Below are 21,149 nucleotides of genomic sequence, written 5' to 3' on the forward strand. Positions count from 1 at the left end.
TATATGGGAAAAATTGGAGATAATCTACAGAGGGAATCTGCTAGCATCAAGGGAGATCAGGTAAGGCTTCTCATAGAGGGTAACATTTTAGCTGGAACTTGTTGATATACAGAAATGTCAATGATTTATGTAGGTTTATTTTATGTCTTACAACTTTGCTAAAGTTATTGTTTCTAGTAGCTTTTTAGTTGATTTTTTAGGATTCTTTAAGTATATTACCATATCATCTGCAAAGAGTGATAATTTTGTTTCCTCTACTTTAATTCTTTCAATTTCTTCTCGTATTGCTATAGCTAACAGTTGTTCTAGGATAATATTGAATAGTAGTGGTGATAGAGGGCAACCTTGTTTCACCCCTGATTTTTAGCTAGAACTTTGAAGGAAGGCAGGGAGCAGAAATGTGGAAGGAGAATATTCTAGGTATGGGGGAAAAACAGCCAGTGGAAATCCCTGAAGTCTGGAAATGGATTGTCCTTACTAACTTAAACTGGGTCTATAGGACTCCAAAGTCAGGAAGTCATCTATAACATCATACCTGCCTCTATGTGGAAACTTAACATGTAGAAAAAAGATGTTGAGTTAAATTAGAATTTCTTAACCTGTATTTCCAGGGGTCTGTGAGCTTGGATGGAATTTTTACAAAATTACATCTCTATTTTCACTAATATCACTAAATTGAGCATTTCCTTCCATTAGAAATTAAAAAACAAAACATTGTTCTGAGAAGGAGTTTGTAGGCTTCACTACTCTTGCAAACATGATCTTTGGCTCTTAAAAGGTTAAAAACTCATGGGAGAGCCTTCAATTCTGATTCCGTGATATGTGCTAGCAGGGCTAGTTTAGTCAGGGAAAACTTTGGGGGAAAGGGTGTGGAGTAGGGTAGGGGAATAGGAGGGGTTGCTTCTTGAGCAGGGTGAGGCAGGACCCTACCTACAATGACAGGGGGACCTTCATTCAGAAATGTGGATCTTCCAGATTGCTCACACTCTCCACTCAGACTCTAGATGTCCCAGAGAAGAGAGTGCCATGGGAGATGTCTATAATAATCCTGATTTGAGCAATTATTATCATTGAGTCAGGCAGGGATATAGACCAGGTTGTAGGGCTTTCTTGTCAGAATACCCCAGGCTTCTGTATCTGTCTTCAAAGCCTCTCCTTGGCCAGGAGTAGTAGAACCAGCATTCTGAGCACGTAGCTGGGTTAATCATGCAGTTCTAAGGGCCCGTCACTCAGATCTGAAGCAGTGTGTTTCTCTCCAGCTCTCCACCATAGCAAAGGAGGATAATCTAACAAAGGATGTTTTCAGGCACAGGGTTTATGAATTAAAAATTCTTAGGGACTTGTGGTCTCCTCTGCATGTAGGATCTGAGCCTGAGGTATTAGTTGTCATTGTCCCTTTGGACTTGAGGTAAAGGACTACCAGGAACCTGAGTACCTGCTGGCACAGCAAGAATATGCTGGCTGATTGTGAAATTTTTTAGTGTGAGCCTTTACGCCTTGGAAATTAGCAAGTTCTTTAAATTAGGGCTTGATTTATTGTTTATGGATTGTCTAGACGTAAGAAAGTGATGGAGAAAATAATAATGAAAATTAAACTCATTGTTTTGCTGTTATATATATATATATATATATATATATAATTATTATTAAAATTTGTTGAGTCTTTTTGGAAAGCTGACTTATCCATTTATTAGCATACCTCTGTAGGAGGGAACAAAGGAGTTGTAATGGATAGTGCACTAGGCTTGGAGTCAGGAAGAACCTGGGTTCAAATCTTCTTCCCTTTCCCCTACCCACTTAGTAGCTGCATCCTGTAACCTCTGTGCTTTAATTTCTTTATCTGAAAATGAAGGGGTTAAACTCTGATTTCTAAAGGCTCTTCCAGCTCTTAAATCTATCACTTGTGAGCCCAGTGCTATATGGCAGCTTCATATAGGACCTCATGTGGGCACAGCTGTTAGCAGGATTGTGTACTTTAAAATAAACTTCAATTCCTTAACTCCCTAAAAACATTTTGATCAGACTGGCACCCTCAGTTTCTTCCATTGTTGTTTCTTCTCTTCATGTTTACTTGGTTGTGATGTCACAAACAGGATTGTGACAGAGGAAAGGCAAAGGAAGTAAGCTGATGCTGAAACAAAGGGTAGAGCATGTTCATTTTCATGCAGGGACTGTTTATTGTAAGGAGGAAGGTGGGAGTCAGAAAGCGCTGCCCTCAACGTGGGCTTAGCCCCCTTTTACACTTGGAGGCTCAAAAGTCCTCATTCTGCTGAATTTAATAACCCTATAGTTGGATCTTTGTGGCTTGGCAATGGAAGGAGCTGCATGTCGTTGGTTTGACAAGAGCCTTGAAAAAAAACTCCACCACCAAACCAACCTGTATTTTAGCATCCTTGTTTGTGGGCAGCAAACTAGGAAAGAACAGCTCTTGGGTTGGAAAGGGGTGAGCCCAAGGCTTCTGGAATCATGTGTCATCTGTTCAGCAGCTGCACTAGTGTGTTTTTACATCAGTGAGATACGTGTTTATATATAGGGCATTCAGACAGTATGCCAGCTAGATGTGCCAGTTGCTAAATTTCCACCATCATCCTTTGCCAAGAGCTGTGTATTTTCCAAAGTGCTTGATGGTTTTTCCTGCTCCCATCCTTGATTCCCTTGTCACCCCTGTTGCTCAATGCACATTTTAGGTCTTTTGTATATGTGAGAAAGCATGTTTGAGCTAAGATATTAATACTTAAAATTCATTACCAAGTACTCCCTTACACTGTTAGATTTCAACCTTTGCTTACATGGTGCAGCTCACAAAATAGGAAAACCACTTTTATTTAATGCTTATTGAACTATTGAATAAATATATCAGACACTCATTATGTGCCCAGAACTGAGCTAAAGGTACTGGTGGGAGTTTTAGAGGTGTGTGAGATAATTCCCACCCTTTAGGTACTTACCAGATATTGAACCAATATATGTATATACAGAAAGATAATAATACAGTAGAGGTAAATGTAAAAGGAAATGGTCAGGTAATATGGGAAAGTAGGACTTGAGTTTCACCTTTGCCCCAACTATGCTAAGGTTATTTCATTGAATAACTTGAAAAACAGCTTGGAAGTAATAGATAGAGAGAGAGTGGGCCCTGGAGTCAGCAGCATCTCTGACAGCTTTGTGACCTACCACTAACTTGACCTTTTCATATCCAAGGTGACGCTTAAGGATAAGGATTCTTATTCTGAGGTTTCTGGAGCTCAAGGCATATGTGGATAGATTTGAGGGGTGCAGGTTTTTTTAAGATTAAAAAATTTTTAGAAAATATTTTTATGATTTTTTTCAATGTAATTTGGTTTCCTCATCTTATGTATTTTATTACACACACACATACACACACACATGCACACACACACACACACACACACACACACACACTTCACCAGACTGTCAAAGGGTTCCAAGACACAAAAAGATTAAGAACTTCTGCTTTAAGACTATAAATTACTGATGAATTGCCAATTTGCTTCTGGGATGGAATGGGATGGGGAGTTTCCAAATTGGAGTTTCCTCTATGAATGAAATTGTAAGACTGAACTAAAAAGAGAGAAAGAAAAAGAACCTGGGTCTAATTGAGTAAAAATCTGCTGAGAGCATTGGCAAGATGGAATTTTTCAACCCTCCAAAATTGCAAGTCTCATTCCCACTCAGCAGAAAAGAAGTGCCATGGAAATATCATCATCATCCTCACCATCATCACCATTTCCTCCACTTTGCATGGACAGTTGGTATGTAGTAAATGCATCATTCTCTTGGCAATCAGAAGGTCACTTAATAACCTTATTATCTGGTGTTCTTATCCCCCCAATTGGACTTTAGAGCTGCATCAGAGCCATCTCCAGTTATCCTGATCTCTGTCTGGTCACTGGAGGATTAAAGATTTGTCCAGATTCTTAGAACTAGTAAGTGGCTGAAGCAGGATTTGGTCTCAGGTGTTCCTGACTCCAACTCTAGGGGTCTATCTACTATACCATGCTGCCTCTAAGGGAGGGGTTCTTAACCTGGAGTCTGCGAGGTCCACAAGTTTTCCCAGACTGCCCAAGGGGTTTAGTATAAAAAAAATGGTTGAATCACTACAATTATTGTTGTTGTTTATCCATTGTTCCTGAGAGGACCGTGACATCTGGGAAGTAATGCCATGACATGCAAGGGAATTGGATTTGAGTGAGGGAGGGCTGGGTAAGGTCACTTGCCTCAGTTTCCCCACCAGAATCATGGCAAGATATAGATCAAGACAACTCGGAATTATTGTCAGTCAGTCAACAAATATTTATTAAGTGCCTATTATGTATAAGACACTGGGCTATGAACTCAGCATACAAAGAAAGTCAAAAGACAGTTCCTATTCTCAATGAGCTCACAATCTAATAGGAGAGAGACACAATGTGCAAACTACTACATACAAGCATATAGGGTAAACTAGATAGTCAGTGAAGGGAAGGCACCAAAATTAAGGGGGATTGGGGAAGGCTTCCTATAGAGGGTGGGATTTAGCTGGGTGACATGTAAGGTATAAGGAAATTGGAGGGGGAGGGTTTTAAAAAGGGCACATGTGATAATATCTCCAGTACCTAGCAGTTAGGTAGCAGGTGGTATAACATCTGAAATGAGGAACAGCTGAGTTTAAATCCAGCCACAGACAGTTACTAGCTGTGTGACCCTTGACAAGTCACTTAATGCTTCTCTGCCTGAGTTTCCTCAATTTAAAGTAGGGATAATTATAGCACCTGCTTTCCAGGGGTTTTGTGAGAATCAAATAAGATTGTAAAGTGTTTTAACGCTTGAAAGGTGCTTAAGAAATATTTATTTCATTTTACTTAGTAATATCAATATTGTAAGATTATCAATTGTGAATGATTTAGGTATTTTCAACAATATTGTGATCTAAGACAACTCTGAAGGATTTTTGATGAAAAATGGTATTCATCCTCAGAGAAAGAACTATGAAATCTGAATAAGATTAAAGCATAATTTTTTCTTTTACTTTATTTTTCTTGGGTTTTTATTTTAATCTGTGTTTTCTTTTGCAATATGACTAATATAGAAATGTGTTTTGTATGACTACACATATATAACTTATATCAAATTGTTTGCCTTAATGAAGAGGATAGGAAGGAAGTAAAAGAATTTAGAATTCACTTTTCAAAATGAATGTTGAAAATTGTTTTTACATGTAATTGGGAAAAACAAAATACCAAATAAAAAATTAAAACAAATAAAAATGCTTGTTCCTTCTCTTCCCCCTCCCCCCCAATAAATGTTGAATTTGGTGAATTAAGTAAATGTTGACATTGTTGTAAGTGGTACAGTTAATTAATATCCTCAAGGAATTAATAGCTTAATAAAAGACTCTACATGAAAGCATTGTGCTAATCAATAATATTTTAAAATATCATTAAGATACTATAACCAGACTCTACTATAATATCATGAGACATTTCTGTAATGTTTTTCAGCCAACTTTTCAAGTCTGTGATCATCTGATCTAATGTTTAACTCCTCTGCAGCATTTACTATTACCTTATTACTTGTGTACATGAACATCTTTCTTATAGAACTCTCTGATTTCTGTAATACTGTTTTGCCTAGTGTATTATTTGTGATAGATATTAGGTGGATATGCCTAAAAACAACATTTGTGTGTATAAATGTGATGAATGACACATATTGTGTTACCCTGAGTGGAACAAAGTGATGTCTCAGAGGAGAAGTCATACATCCCTTCCAACCAACATATCAAGGAATGTTTCTTGGAGGAGGTGGTATGTGAACTTGACTTTTGATAGATTGGATGGATGATCAACATGTGAAGCTCCCAGAAGGATAAAAGAGAGATCATTCTCTATCTAGAAAAAGATGTGAACAGAGGCCCAGAGACTAGAAGTAAGAGGCTCTTTATGTCCTAGAGCAGGGCTTCTTAAACTTTTCCCACTTGTGACCCCTTTGCACATGAGAAATTTTTACGTGTCCCTGGGTATATAGGCATATAAAATAGATACACAAATCACTTATTAACTGATAATAAATCATGATTTCCTGCCCTTACATTCAGTTGCAAGACCCCATATAGGTCATGACCCACAATTTAAGGAGCTGGGTCCTAGAGTATCTAATTTTAAGTTTTCTGAGTCTGTAGTTGAGGATCAAGGGTGGGGAAAGAATTTAAAGATTAGGGGTTTATGTATTTTGAAAACTATCATAATGATACCAAGGTGTTCATCTTGATAGAGTAGAGTAGTAAAAATCTGTTTCCCTTTGGGAGGCATTGTGTCTCTAAAGCAAAGATGGGTTTAGAAGGCTTGGGGAAAATGTAGGAATGGGAAAAAGGAAGGGGAAGGAGAATAGCACTACTTTGCTGCCTGTGAGTGAGATGGTCTTTGTGTGTATAGCCTTCTTCCTATGTCATTACTTTCCCTTTTTCACTGGGACTACTTCAGGGACTTTCTCTGTATCCCCATCACCTCTATATCCCCTTATTTAAGAACTATGGATAAGCAGTCACATTGATGTCTGGCAGATCTTCATTTTATGACCCCAGTGAAAATTCCTTATTAGCTTTGTGCCCTGAGTAAATCATTTCACCTGTTTGCCTCAGTTTACTCTTCCATAAAATGAGCTAGAGAAGGAAATGGTCAATCAATCCAAGTCTCTTTTGCCAAGAGAACCCAAATGGAGTCACAAAGAATCACACATAATCAACTGACTAAATAACCACCAACAAAACAAGAGGCCAAATCTGGTTCTCTTTTTGTTGCAACGGAATAGAACTCAGGTCTCCTGACTTGAAGATCAGTATTCTTTACCACATCTGGTAAAATGGCACAGTCCCTGCTCTCTGGGATCCAGATGCTGGGGAAATCTCTCAGGACACTGGCATCTGGCTTAAGACCCTTCCAACACTGGAAGTAGGGATGGATAATGGGAATGAGTGATCCTTAGAGCAATAAGTTTTAGTGTAGACTTTTCCAATATCAGTCTGATATTGAGTGGGAGCAAGATTGTCTTCCCCAGTCAGTGCAGAAGGAACTTATGTGGATTTTGTTGGGGAAGGCAGTGGAGAAGCTAGTCACATACAGAATAGAGGTTTTGGACAAAGGAGCAGGAAATTACCTGTCAGGAATAAATGAATTATTGGTATCTTGAGGCTTTGGGAGAAACTAGGAACTTCTGGATTCTGTTTATGTTATATCTCTCTTCATGTCCTATCTTCCTCTTGGACAAAGGGTGGACTTGGGGAGCAGAATGAACAAAAAGGTAGGAATGAAGAGTTAGGCTTTCAGGATTTTAAAAGCATGTGTGTATGTGTGTGTACATGTGTTCATGCATGCACGTGCATGTGCCCAAGGTTTAGTGCATCTTTCACAAAGTTAATCAAATACAAGGATTGGAAAATATCATGCAGAGAGATAAAACCAGCTATTTCAGCCAGTTGGAGACAGGGATAATGTGATGTCTTTTTAAGGGCTGGGTAGATAGGAGTCAAGTCAAATGCTTAGCTCTTTTTGGAATAGAACATTGGTAATGAATTTATAGTTAATTCATCAGGGTCCTGAGGGATTGGACTATATTTCCTGTTTCTTTTCTTTGAGAAGGATCATGGAATGAACTGGAAAGAGGATTGAAATCAGGAGTCAGGAGACCCATATTTTACTTCTGGCTATGTCATTAACTAGCTGTGAAACGTGGAGTAGGACATTTTACTTCTTATAGACTGAGTTGCCTCATTAAAAATGAGATGACATCTAAAATTTCTTCTACTTCTTAAAGTATGATATCAACCTAACAATTCAGCAAACAATTATGTATTTATTTGCTTGTTTTATTATAGCTTTTTATTTACAAAACATATGCATGGGTAATTTTTCAACAATGACCCTTGCAAAACCTTCTGTTCCAACTTTTCCCCATGTTCCCACCCCCCACCCCCCCAAATGGACGGTAGTCCAATACATGTTAAATACAATATACGTATACATATTTATACAGTTACTTTGCTGCACAAGAAAAATCGGATCTAGAAAGAAGGTAAAAATAACCTGAGAAGGAAAACAAAAATGCAAGCAGAAAATAACAGAAGGAGTGGAAATGCTATCTTGTGGTCCACATTCATTTTCCATAGTTCTCTCTCTGGATGTAGCTTGTTCTCTTCATTACGAACAATTGGAACTGATTTGGTTCATCTCATTGTTGAAGAGAGCCACGTCCATCAGAATTGATCATCATGGTATTGTTGTTGAAGTATATAATGATCTCCTGGTCCTGCTCATTTCACTCAGTATCAGTTCATGTAAGTCTCTCCAGGCCTCTCTGAAATCATCCTGCTGGTCGTTTCTTACAGAACAATAATATTCCATAACATTCATATACCACAATTTATTCAGCCATTCTCCAATTGATGGGCGTCTATTCAATTTCCAGTTTCTAACCACTACAAACAGGGCTGCCACAAACAATTTTGCACATACGGGTCCCTTTCCCTTCTTTAAAATCTCTTCAACAAACATTTATCAAGATACCTACTATATGCAAAACACTACATGAGGTCCTGGGAATACAAAGACAAAAAACCCCAGACTGCTAGAAACATTTTCTTCCCTCAAACAAGGGTGAGAATTTGTTTCACTGAGAGGATAGGGGAGATATAATTAGTACTTAGATGAAGAAATGCTTATGTTTAATTGAAACATGGAAAATTTGTATGAACTGTTGCAGAGTAAAGTGTGTAGAAACAGAAGAACAATTTATACAATAACAATTACTTTATAAATACAAATAACTTGGAAAGACAACTCTTATTGAAGCAATGTTGGTCATTCTGGAGAACTGAGGATAAAACAAGCTATCTACTTCCTGACCCAGGGTGATGTACTCAGGGCATGGAACAATATGGATATGGCATGGCAAAACAGGAATTAATTTCATTGTCAATGCATAGTTCTTTTTTTTTTTTTTTTTTTTTTTGTATTTTTAAAATTTTATTTATTTAATATTTTCCTCCAGCTCCATTGAAAACAAAAAAAAATTACATGTCTTAAATTTTTTTCAGTTCTAGGTTCTCTCCCCTATGTCCATGCATAATTAAGAAACCAAGTGTGAAATTATGCAAAATTCAATGCATATTTCTTAGAAAGTTTGGAGGAATTTTTTTAATGTAGAAGAAAGAAAAAAGAAAAATACCCTGAAAAAAAAAAAAAACACCTTACACATTGAGGACAAAAAAAAAATTGGTTAGCTTGTTAACATTTAGGGAGTTTTTATTTTCATATAGAGAATATGAACACACCCCCTTAGCTTATCTTGGAAAATGGGTCTCAGTGACTTTATATGATCTAATTGACTTGGATTATTTTGGGAGGAGCTGTTCCATTTTTATTAGCTTTTAAGGTGGAATTTTCTTTTCTTTTTTAATTATTATACCTTTTTATTTACAAGTTATATGCATGGGTAATTTTACAGCATTGACAATTGCCAAACCTTTTGTTTCAATTTTTCCCCTCCTTCCCCCCACCCCTTCCCCCAGATGGCAAGTTGATCAATACATATTAAATATGTTGAAGTATAAGTTAAATACAATATATGTATATATATGTCCAAACAGTTATTTTGCTGTACAAAAAGAATCAGACTTTGAAATAGTGTACAATTAGCCTGTGAAGGAAATCAAAAATGCAGGCTGACAAAAATAGAGGGATTGGGTATTCTATGCAGTGGTTCATAGTCATCTCCCAGAGTTCTTTTCCTGGTTGTAGCTGGTTCAGTTCATTACTGCTCTATTGGAACTGATTTGGTTCATCTCATTGCTTGAGATGGCTCCATCCATCAGAATTGATCATAAGATAGAATTTTTCTATTAGAAATTTGACTTTTTCCCTTCCTTCTCTTTTTTCCTCTCTCCATTCACCTTCTCCTCCTTTTTGGAAGACAGATCAGTATATGGCAGAGTTAGGACTAGACCTGGATCTGAGATGGGGGTTGTACTTTTCTCCCCACTCCATATATATTAGCAATTGCTAATGGTTATCATGGGGCAGACACATGTGAACTGGATGTTTCTTTACACAGGAAGTTCAAGAGAAAAATTTTTAGACCTCAGTTCTTAGTCTTAGATTTTGGGGAAGCAGTGACATAACCCTTTAGATCTAGAGATCATCCCAGCACTCTAAAAGAGAATAGAATTGCAAACCATTTAAAAAGAGGAAGGGGAGTTCCTAAATTACTCAGTAATTACTTACTATGTGCAAGACTCTATGCTAAAATCTGGGGATACAATGGGGTGTAAAAGACACCCCATTCTTTCAAAGAGTTCACATGCCTAAATTTAGCCTTCTAGTAAGGATGTACTTTGTATATAGCACCATCCTTAATGTCAAAGAAAAAATATTTATACAGTGTTCTGTGTTTTAGATACAAGTTTTCTGTAAACAGTTTTTACATATTTATCATTATTCTAAATCTGGGCATTTCTAGTTTACAGAAATGTCCAAAAACATTGCATGGTTGCCCCCATGCCTTGAGAGGTGAGTCTAACATGAGACATTTTGAAGTGACATCTTGGAATCTTGTATAACTTCACAATATGACAAAGTTTAGTTACCTAATGTTAACATTCTACTTGGGAAAGTCACTTAATCTTTTGGGAATATCCTGGGAGCATCATCCTCCTAAAATTACCTAATCCCTCTTCTAATCACTCTCCCTGCTAGGCTTTTCTCCACTTCCCCCATCTCAAAGCAGATAACTGAAGTAATCAGATCTACTCCTTTACTCAAATCCCTTCGGGGATTAGGGGAAGGAAGGTGCTGCTCACAGATGAGTCATTACTCTAATTTTTTCAGGGGTTGGGGGAATACCTAGATCTTAACTAGATCTAAGATATTTCTTCTTCTAAATTTGGTTACCGCCCTTAACGTATCTTCTGGATCCTTCGCTTTTCTTTTAGACACTTTCCTTAAAGAAAGAGATAAGACTTAAACAAGGGATTTATAACTTGGATTTATGAATTTCTTTTTTTTTAAAATAACATGTATTGAACTACCTGTCAACTAGGGGAGGGAGTGGGAAAGGGGAAAAGCTGGAACAGAAGGTTTTGCAGGGGTCAATATTGAAAAATTACACATGCATATGTTTTGTAAATAAAAAGCTATAATAATTATAAAAGCTATTTCTATGATTATTGTTAAAATAAACTTTATGGATCACTTTGTTTTAAAAAAAAATATATATATATATGGAAAGATAATTTTTAACACTCACCCTTGCAAAATCTTGTGTTCCAAATTTTTCTACCTCTCTTATCCTACCCTCTCCCCTATATAACAAGTAATCCAATGTATGTTAACCATGTGCAATTCTTCTACACGTTTTCACTTTTATCATGTTGTACAAGAAAAATCAGATCAAAAAGGGGGAAAAAAAGGAGAAAGAAAGTAAAATGCAAGCAAACAACAACAAAAAGAGTGAAAATGCGATGCTGTGAACCACACTCAGTTCCCACAGTTCTCTCTCAGGGTATAGATGACACTTTCCATCACAAGTCTATTAAAATTGGTCTAAATCACCTCATTATTGAAAAGTACCATGTTTATCAGAATTGATCATCGTGTAATCTTCTTGTTGCCCTGTACAATGTTCTGTTGGTTCTATTCACTTCACTCAGCATCATTTCATGTAAGTCTCTCCAGGCCTTTTTGAAGTCATCCTGCTGATCGTTTCTTATAGAACAATAATATTCCATAACAGTCATATACCATAGCTTATCCAGCCATTCCCCAATTGATGGGTACCCAATCAGTTTCCAGTTTCTTGCCACTACAAAATGAGCTGCTACAAACATTTTTGCATATGTGGTCCTTTACCCTTTTTTTTTTTTTTTTTTAATGATCTCCTTGGGATACAGACCCAGTAAAGACACTGCTGGGTCAAGAGGTATGTACAGTTTGATAGCCCTTTGGGCATTGTTCCAAATTGCTCTCCAGAATGGTTGAACCAGTTGTGAATTTATTTTAATTTATTTTTTATTTTTAATTATTTAATTTAAAATTAATATTTTATTAATTTATTAATATTATTAATAATTAATATTAATATATTAATTTATTTTAAACATATTTTGATAACTGTGATTTTAATATCATTGGCTAGACTGCTAACCCTAGAGTCAGGAAGAACTGAGTTCAAATCTAGACTCAAATACTCCCACATGTGTGACCCTGGGCAAATTACTTAATCTGTTTGTCTTGATTTTTTTTTTTTTTTTTTTTTTTTTTTTTGTCTGCAAAATGGAAATAATAATAGAATGTACCTCACAAAATTGTTGTGAGGAATGAGATCATAATCTTAACATGCTGAAAGTTTTCAGAGTTGAAATTTGAACCAAGGTCCCCTTAAATCAAATCCAATGCTTTTTCCATTATACTAAGTAGCATCTCAGTAGATTTATAGACTTTTCCTCAGTGAGAAAGATCAGAAATCACTAACATGGATCATAATCACAGACCTTCTGATATTTGGGGGATTGGGAGGGGGGAGCAAAAGAGGAAGGATATTTAGTGGTTCTCAGTCATGAGGCAGAAGAGGAAGAATGCCTTTCTTTTCCTTAGCTTAACCTTGCTTCTACATTTTTGCCATTGAGCCCCTCTTCCCTTAAGACTAAAATATTTTGGACCCAGTAGGCTGGTCAATAAATGTCTAGTATGCAATTACTATGTACCAGGTGCAATGCTAAATGCTCGACCTGCTAGACTCCTGTGGCAAGCTCCTCTCTCCATTGGAATCATTTTATTTATATCACAGGCTTTGTGCTAGGTGGGAAGGCAAAGATAAAAATACAACCAGTTTTGTGCAGGAGGAACTTACAATCTAGGATTGTTGGGGGAGATAGATGGATTGTATATAATCATTTCTTACATTCACACAAAAACATGTATGCAGAACACACTATATAGTGTGTTATATATCAAGTGTGTACACATACATGTGTGCATAGCAGGTACAAATTCTATACACATATAGCTATATATGTGTAATACACAAACAAATCAATATATTTGGGATTAGGAAAGTAGTTGCATCTGGTAGGATTTAAATCTAAATTTGGTAGAATTTAGATTCTAAATCTAGATTTTTTTCCATTGTAATATGTCTGTCTGTCTTTCCCCTAATGAAATCAATCTTGAGTTTGATTCCCCTTAGAGAAGCTTGCTCTGGCTAGGAATGATTGCCCCCTTGGATCTTTAGTCTCACTCAGACCTCTCCTAGACTGGAAGGTAAGGAGGGTGTCATTCATTTTTTTTTTTTTATCTTTGGTTAGAGCACTAGACTGGGAGTCAGAAGCACTGAATTCAAATTGTACCTCAGACACCAATTTAGCTATATTTCTTGCCACTACAAAACGAGCTGCTACAAACATTTTTGCACATGTGGGTCCTTTACCCTTTTTTTTTTTTTAAATGATCCCCTTGGGATACAGACCCACGCATTGGGCTGGTCATTTAATGTTTTTTAGCCTCAGTTTCTTCATCTGTAAAAATGGAGTTAAGGAAATCCTCTGCATCACAAATGTAGATGAGAATCAAATGAGATAACATATAAAGCATTATGTAAACCTTTAAGAACTATATAAATGTTTGTCCTCCTATTTTTCCTCTTCTTTTTCCTTCTTCTCTTCCTCTTTTTCTGTCTTCTCATTCTCTTCCTCTTTTTTCTTCTTCCTTCCTCCTCTTTTGTCCCTAGCATCTAGTACAATAAGTGCTGTGCAAAAGGTGAATGCTGAAAGAAACAGCTATTAAATTGCCCTGGTTGGTGGCTGGGATCTGTGGTAAGGAAAAATGATTTGGGATTGCGGTATTTCTGCTTTTCCAGGAAGTTGGTTTCAGGGTTTGTGTGACGTATTTTGAAGGAATAGTGTGGGAGCCACACCATCAACCCTTCCTAACAATATATCAGGGCAGGAGTTTGAAAGCTTAAGCCTTGTGTCGTCCCATAAGTCCAATTCCCTTGCTATCACTTAAGCTTTCCCTGGCCTCATGAGTACTAAGTTTGCCTTCCTTTAAGAAAAAATGAATTTAAACATAAGTCTTGGAACCAGCCCCACCCTTGCAGCCCTTCTCTTAATCTAGGATCTTTGGTCTTGTGATTCCTCAAATCAGCAGTTTGTTTTCTGCCCAGCAGACTTATGGGTTGCATCAGGTCTGGGCCACTGCTTATTCCTTCCTCCCAGAGCCAGAGGCATCTAGAGAAATATTGATATGTAAGAGATGGGAGACATCTGATTAGAGGCTTGTGTACTAAGTGGTTTGAGGTTGGTTGGATAGAACAAGAGGGGCTGTAGAAACCATTTCTTATGAAATTGATACCTGTGCAGCATTAAGGAAATGACTTATGTTATCAAGTTTAAAACAACTGTAGGGCCAGAAGAGCTGTCACTCAAAGGCTTTTGCCCCCTCTTCCCTGCAGTCTGTTGTCTAAGGCATGGGGAGCAGAACTTTCCAGTGATATGGTTCCCATTCTCCTTCCACCCCCATTTTTTGGGTGGGACTCATTTCATTCAACAAGTCTTTGAACACTTATTGTGCACTCAGCTTTGTCATGCTAGAAAGATAAGACCCAGTCCCAATCCTTAAGGAATCTCATTAAGGAGACAAAACACACATGAAATAATTAGCAGATAAAATATATAATTAAGATTGTAGTACAATGGGAATCAAGAAAGGAAAGTTGTTGTTGTTGTTGTTGTTGTTTTTTTTTAGGCAATAAGGATTCAATGACTTGCCCATGATCACACAACTTGTAAATGTCTGAGATCAGATTTAAATTCAGGTCCTCCTGACTTCAAGATTTATTCATTGTGTCACCTAGCTTCCCTTAGAAGGGAAAGATGAATGTGAATTTTAAAGGAAGCCGAGTGACAGAGAGATGGCATTATTGCCATAAACCCCATTTAGAGTTTGCTTGGCAAACATGTTTTTCCTTTTCCAGATCATTTTATAGATGAGCCAAATGGGGTTAAATGACTTACCCAGGGTCACACAGTACTTGTCTGAGGCCAGATTTGAACTCAGATTTTCTTGATGTCAAGCCCAGAACGCTGTCTTCTACACCACATAACTGTTGCCAACATCACTACCTACAGCAGTGACAGAGAGGGTAAGAACCAATTTTCCCCCAGTGTCGCAGTTCTGTTAGACTATAAATTTCATGAAAACAAAATTGGAGTTATATAAATTTCATATCTTATTCTGTTCTTGGTATTGTGCCCTACACAGAGTAGGCACACGGTGTCTTTTATATTGCTCACAGAGTAAGGTAGGTGCTCAGTATCTATTGGTTAGAATGAATAAATAAATTCAGCAAGGTGATTTTAGAAGTAAGGGTCAGGGCCAGAGACCATGGAAGGTTCAATGACCAGATAAAGCAGATGAATGAGAGAAATGTCATCACAAGAAGAAAAACTCTCCTTCCATCTGGCAGAATGGCAGTGATTGGAACTTGCTGTTGCATTGGAGTGACTGGAAGAAAACTCACTGGACAGGAAGATGGAAACCTTGTGTAACTAGAGACACTAGGAAGCTGTTGATCTTAGTCACTTGTCTTTGATTTTTTTGGATAGCTTCTTTCTGGTCTAAATTTCTTTCTGAAAAATACAAGTTATTAGTGTTGTGTGTGTGTATGTGTGTGTGTTGTGTGTGTAGGAGTTAGGGAGGGAGATAGAGACAGATCGACAGGGGGGGGGAGAAAGAAGAGGGATGGAGGGGAGGGGAGAGGAGGGAAAGAGGAAGGGAGGAAAGGGGAGAGAGAAAAAAGAGAGAGAAATGGGGGGGGAGGGAAGGAAGGAGGGAAAAGAGAGGGGAGAGAGAGATACAGAGAGATATAGAGAAAGACAGAGATGGGGAAGGGAAGATGAGAGAGAAAGAGAACGAGAGAGAGAGAAATGGGGAGAGAGAGAAGGAGGGAGGGAAAAGAGAGAAAGGGGAGACAAAGACAGAGAGACAGAGAGAGACATAGAGAAAGTGAGAGAGACAGAGACATAGATAGAGAAAGAGAGAGGGAGAGAAAGAGAGAAGGAGGGAAGGAAAGAGAGAGGGCAGACAGACAGAGAAATAGAGCAGAGACAGAGAGAGAGAGACAAAGAAAGAGACAGAGAGAGACACATAGTGAGAGATAGAGACAGAGAGAGGGAAGGAAGAAATAGGGAAAAAGAAAGAGAGAGGAAGGAGAAGGAAGAGACAGAAGAAGAGAAAATGAATCCTATAACCTGGACTGGTTTGTGTTGGGGCAAGAGATTAAGATCGAGGAGTGGGGAACATGCCCACCAGGGAAGTTTGGGTTTATTTTAGAATTCCAGCTTGTCTTAACCTCATTGTTGTCTTAGGGAAGGAGTGGGGGGTTGGGAGGGGGAGAAGATGTGACCCTTGGAGTCCACATTCTGCTGGATGTTTATGAAATGATCAAACATTAACACGTGTGTGTGTGTGTGTGTGTGTATAAACACTCATATGTGTGTGTTTAGAAAGAATCAGATCAATACACTTAGAAAGAATGCCATCTGTTATCAGTCATATAAGCTTTCAATTCTCTGGGTTCGTCTTCTGTAAAATAGGGATTGAAAGATAAAACAAACCAGACCTGCAATATTCTACAAGGTGGGTGGGAGAAGGATAATTTTGTTTATTCTAAAATGTTACATAAGCTTGAGCTGTTATCATTATTATATATGAAGGCCATGTTCACCACATCCTCTGTACAGCCCTGGGAGGTGGTGCCTCTGCAGAGTATTGGGGGAGTCTGAATAGTTCAGCGTGATAAGGCAAAGGCATCTCATTCACCTTCACTGGACTTGCAGATCAACTGAACCACAGATGGAAAATTCCATTCAGTTACAGCCCAGATGTCAGTCCAAGTCTCTTCCCTGTTTACAAATGGAATGAGTAAAGAATCAAAAGGGGAGGGGGATAGGGGGAGTCAGAAGTGGAAGGAAAGGAGCACCAGGTCAGCAGTAATAGAATATATGGAACCTTTAGATCTTAGGATCTGAAATGAAGACTTTCTGGAGACTGATATTCTGAGTAATGTGAAGGTTTTCCTCTTGGAAAAGTGCTAAGAATAGGTGAGGGCAGTGATATCTTACACCTGCATGAGCAGGATCTCCCTGGGCAGACCTGGTTGGCTCATCCATTTAACCACACAGGCAAGTTCAGACAATCCTCGGAAAGAGTTGTGTGCTTTGGAATTCTGAGGGGATTGACTTTTTTAGGTGACAGAAAGAGTAACTGGGGTCCTTTGTCTGTCTCAGCATCTTCATCTCTAAAATGAGAGTAATAACAGCATCTATCTCCAGGATTGTTGTGAGAATATAATGAGATAATCTTTGTTAAATACTTTACACATCTTAACTACAAATAAAATGTTATTATTATTATTAATTATTATTGTCACTCCCCCCCCCCCCCTCCCAAACTGACTGGCTTGGTCCCACACTGCCTGGTCTTGGCCATAGTATGTGCTCTATACATTTGTAGAACAAAATGGTTCTTAGAAAATATATATAGAATGCTTTCTGAGAATTCTCTCACTTTACAGATGGGCAGCAGCAAAAGCAGCACCTTTTATTCTCAGGGTTCTCTTGACTACCTCTGCAACTTGCTCACTGCCTAAAAAGGTTTGCTGTATATCTTGATAAATAAGATGCTATTCCAAGCAGTAGCCCTCTCATCTATCTTTCTTTTCCTTCTGCTACCATTTACCACATACCCTCATTATTGGCCATCTGGACTACTGCAAAAGTCTCGGTATTCTTTTCCTGTTTTTCACACTCCATTCTCCCCTGCATTCTGTGGTCAAAGGATATTCTTCATTGTCAGTCAACAAGCAGTGAATTGAGTATATGCTATGTGTTAGGCATTGTGTTAAGCACTAGGGGTACAGAGAAAGGCAAAAGCATTCTCTGCCCACAAGGAGCTCACAATCTAATGAAAGAGTCAACATTCAAAAAAATTAGTTCTATATAAGTTGTATATGGAATCAATGGAAAGCAATCTGTGAGGAGGAAATACAGGAGTTTTTCACCTAGAGTCCATCCACATATGACCAAGGGATCCATGGATATATTACAAGAGGTCTGTGAACTCACATGGGGAGAACATTAGACCTTTATTTCAATAGTCAGTCAATATTAAGAGCCGACTATTTGGTGGACAGGCAGTTTGGAATCAGAAAGATTTGAGTTGAAGATGAGTTGTTACACATGAGTTAGTAAGTCTCGTGTGAAATGATGAAATGGCTGCTCGGGACCCCCTCCTTAAATGTAGCATCTAGGAGAGGATCTTAAATTATTTATTGACTTTTGATTATCCAAGGATAGTCTGGATTTGAACTCTGGCTCAGAGACCTCAAATGTAGTACTCTTTCCCTGCCATTATGTGCATACCTTGTACATGTCTTATCTTTTCCTGCACTCTTGACTTTGCTTCTGAGATTTCGTTTTTCTAGAATACTCTTCCTTCTGTCTGACTTCCAAATCCTCCCCCACTTAGTTGCTAACTTCTCTAAGAAATCTTCCTACATTTCTTTGTCAGAAAATCTTTCCTTCCTTTGATCTCATATAGCATTCTATGTACCATTCTTATGCTTTTGTTATACCCTAAACTAATTTTATATACTGCTGACCGATCATTAACTATAATTCGAAGACAGAGATCATATCTTAAATATCTTTAGATATCCCCTAGCTTGTCAACATGTTGCACATAGCAGGGGCTCAGCAAATGGCTATTAAGTGAAGGAATGGTATGGAATGTAATTAAGTTCTACTGAGATCCTAGGGTTTGAATGGGAGTGATTATGGTCAGTTAATCAATCAATAAGCATTTATTAATAGTCTACCATTTCTTAGGAACTACACTGGGGAAAGATTCAACAGAATAAGCATTTATTAAGTGCCTTCCTACTATATACCAGGCACTATGCTAAGTGCTTTACAAATATTATCTTTTGATACTTACAACCCTGAAAGGCAGGTACTACTGTTGTTTCCATTTTACAGTTGAAGAAACTGAGGCAGATGAAATTTGAGTGACCTATTCACAGTATTTCCTAGCTGCCTCTTTGTAACTACAAGATGCAAAAACATGGTCTCTGCTCTCAAAGAGCTTACATTCTAATAGGGGAAACAAGATATAAATAACTGTGTAAGAGCCTACCATGTCTTAGGAGCTACAGTGGGGAAAGGTTCAAGGAAACAAGCATTTATTAGGGGAAACAAGATGCAAATAACTATGTACCTATAAGATATTTCCAGAGTAGATGGAAAGCAGACTTGGAGAGAATGTGAGGGAAGAGCATCAAGGGTGATGAGTGAGGTGGGGTGGGGGGGGGGGGAGGAGGAAGACCTCTTGCAAAATCTGGGATTTATACTGTGTTTTGAAGAAAGTTGGGAGGTAGACAAAGATTGAGAGAGAGCATTTCAAACACTGAGGACAACCAGTGCAAAGGCACATAGTCATTACAGCAAGTAGCTCAGTTTAGCAGGACTGTAGAATATGTGAAGGGAATAAAATATAAGAAGACTGAGATGGGAGGAAGAAGTCAGATTGTGAAGGCATTGAATTCCAACCAGAGGATTTTATATTTGATCCAGGAGATAATAGAGAGTCATTGGAGTTTATGGAGCAGGGACTGGCATGGTCAGACCTGCACTTTAGAAAAATTATTTTGGCAGCTGAAGGGAGGATTAGAAAGGGCAGAAGCTTGAAGAGAGGGGAGTGATTTAGAAGGCCACTGCAATCATCCAGACAAAAGGTGATAATTTTCTCTCCTAAGGAGATAACCTGGCTTTATAAGCAGAGAGAAGATATTTAGGGAGTTTGTGAAGGTAGAAGAGACAATATTTTGACAACAGACTGGTTATGTGGGGTGAGAGTGAATGAGGAGTTGAAAATGACACTAGTGTTGCTTGTCTGTGTAGCTGTGAAAATGGGCCCATTTTGGTAAAAGGGGGAAAACCATTTGGGCTCTCAGAGGGGGAAAAAAATCACAAAGGGTAGTGGGCAGTTCTTTGATTTATATAGATAATTAGACACCTACTATGTGCTTAGTCTAATACTAGATGTAGTGAAGAACATAGAGAAGTAGAAGGCATAGATACTTCCCTCAAGGAATTTAGAATTCTATTAGGCAATAAAATGATTTAATACTTTGTTGTTGAGTGGTTTCAGTCATAGCCAATTCTCCATGACTGCCTTAGCAGTTTTCTTGGCAAAGATACTGGAATGGTTTGCCATTTTCTTCTCCAGCTCATTTTATAGATGAGGAAACTGAGGCAAATAGGGCAAAGTGACTTGACTAGGTCACTCAGCCAGTAAATGCTTGAAGCCAGATTTGAACTCAGAAAGATGAGTCTGGCACTTTATCCACTTTATTTCCTAACTGCATTCTTCTCCATCCCCAATTTTGCCTCTTCTTCCCTAATTCAATGTCCCTTAGGCATGAAAATTAGGGCTCTGGGGTAATAATAATAGCTAATATGCTGCTTTTAAGTTTGCAAAGTACTTTGCATATTTTATCTCTTTTGATCTTCACAGTAACTCTGGGAAATAAGTGATATTGTTATACCTATTTTATAGATAAGGAAGTTGTGATCGAAAGAGGTTAAATGACTTTTGGGCAGCCACACGGCCAGTAAATGATTGAAGTAACATTTGAACTCAGATGTTACTAAGTGAGTTGGATACCTACTATAGTGTGTTGGGCCTGAAAGACTCATCTTCCTGAGATCGAATCCAGCCTTAGACACATATTAGTTTTGAGACCCTGGACAAATCACTTAACTCTGCCTCCTTGTATAAATGTTTGTTCATGTATAAAATGATCTGAAAAAAGAAATGACAACTTACTCCAGTATCTTTGCCAAGAAAAGTCCAAATGGGGTCATCAAGAGTGAGACACGACCGAATAGCAAAAATAAGTCCACTAAACCACCTAGGTATTATAGACTATTTAAAAAAATAATAACCTTTTATTTTCTAAATACATATAAAAATAGTTTTTAACTTTAAGCTGTGCAAAACCTTGTGTTCCAAATTTTTCTCTCATTTTCCCCCTCAACCCCC

General features: G+C 37.9%; 1 protein-coding gene across 2 annotated transcripts in view; it reads left to right on the forward strand.

Annotated features, from left to right (window-relative positions):
* The window catches only part of TTYH3 (tweety family member 3), a 177,651-nt gene that overhangs the window by 41,521 nt on the left and 114,981 nt on the right, over nt 1–21,149 (forward strand). The window lies entirely within an intron of this gene.

This window comes from Sarcophilus harrisii, chromosome 1 (genome assembly GCF_902635505.1).
Source record: "Sarcophilus harrisii chromosome 1, mSarHar1.11, whole genome shotgun sequence".
In the NCBI taxonomy this organism is placed as follows: domain Eukaryota; kingdom Metazoa; phylum Chordata; class Mammalia; order Dasyuromorphia; family Dasyuridae; genus Sarcophilus; species Sarcophilus harrisii.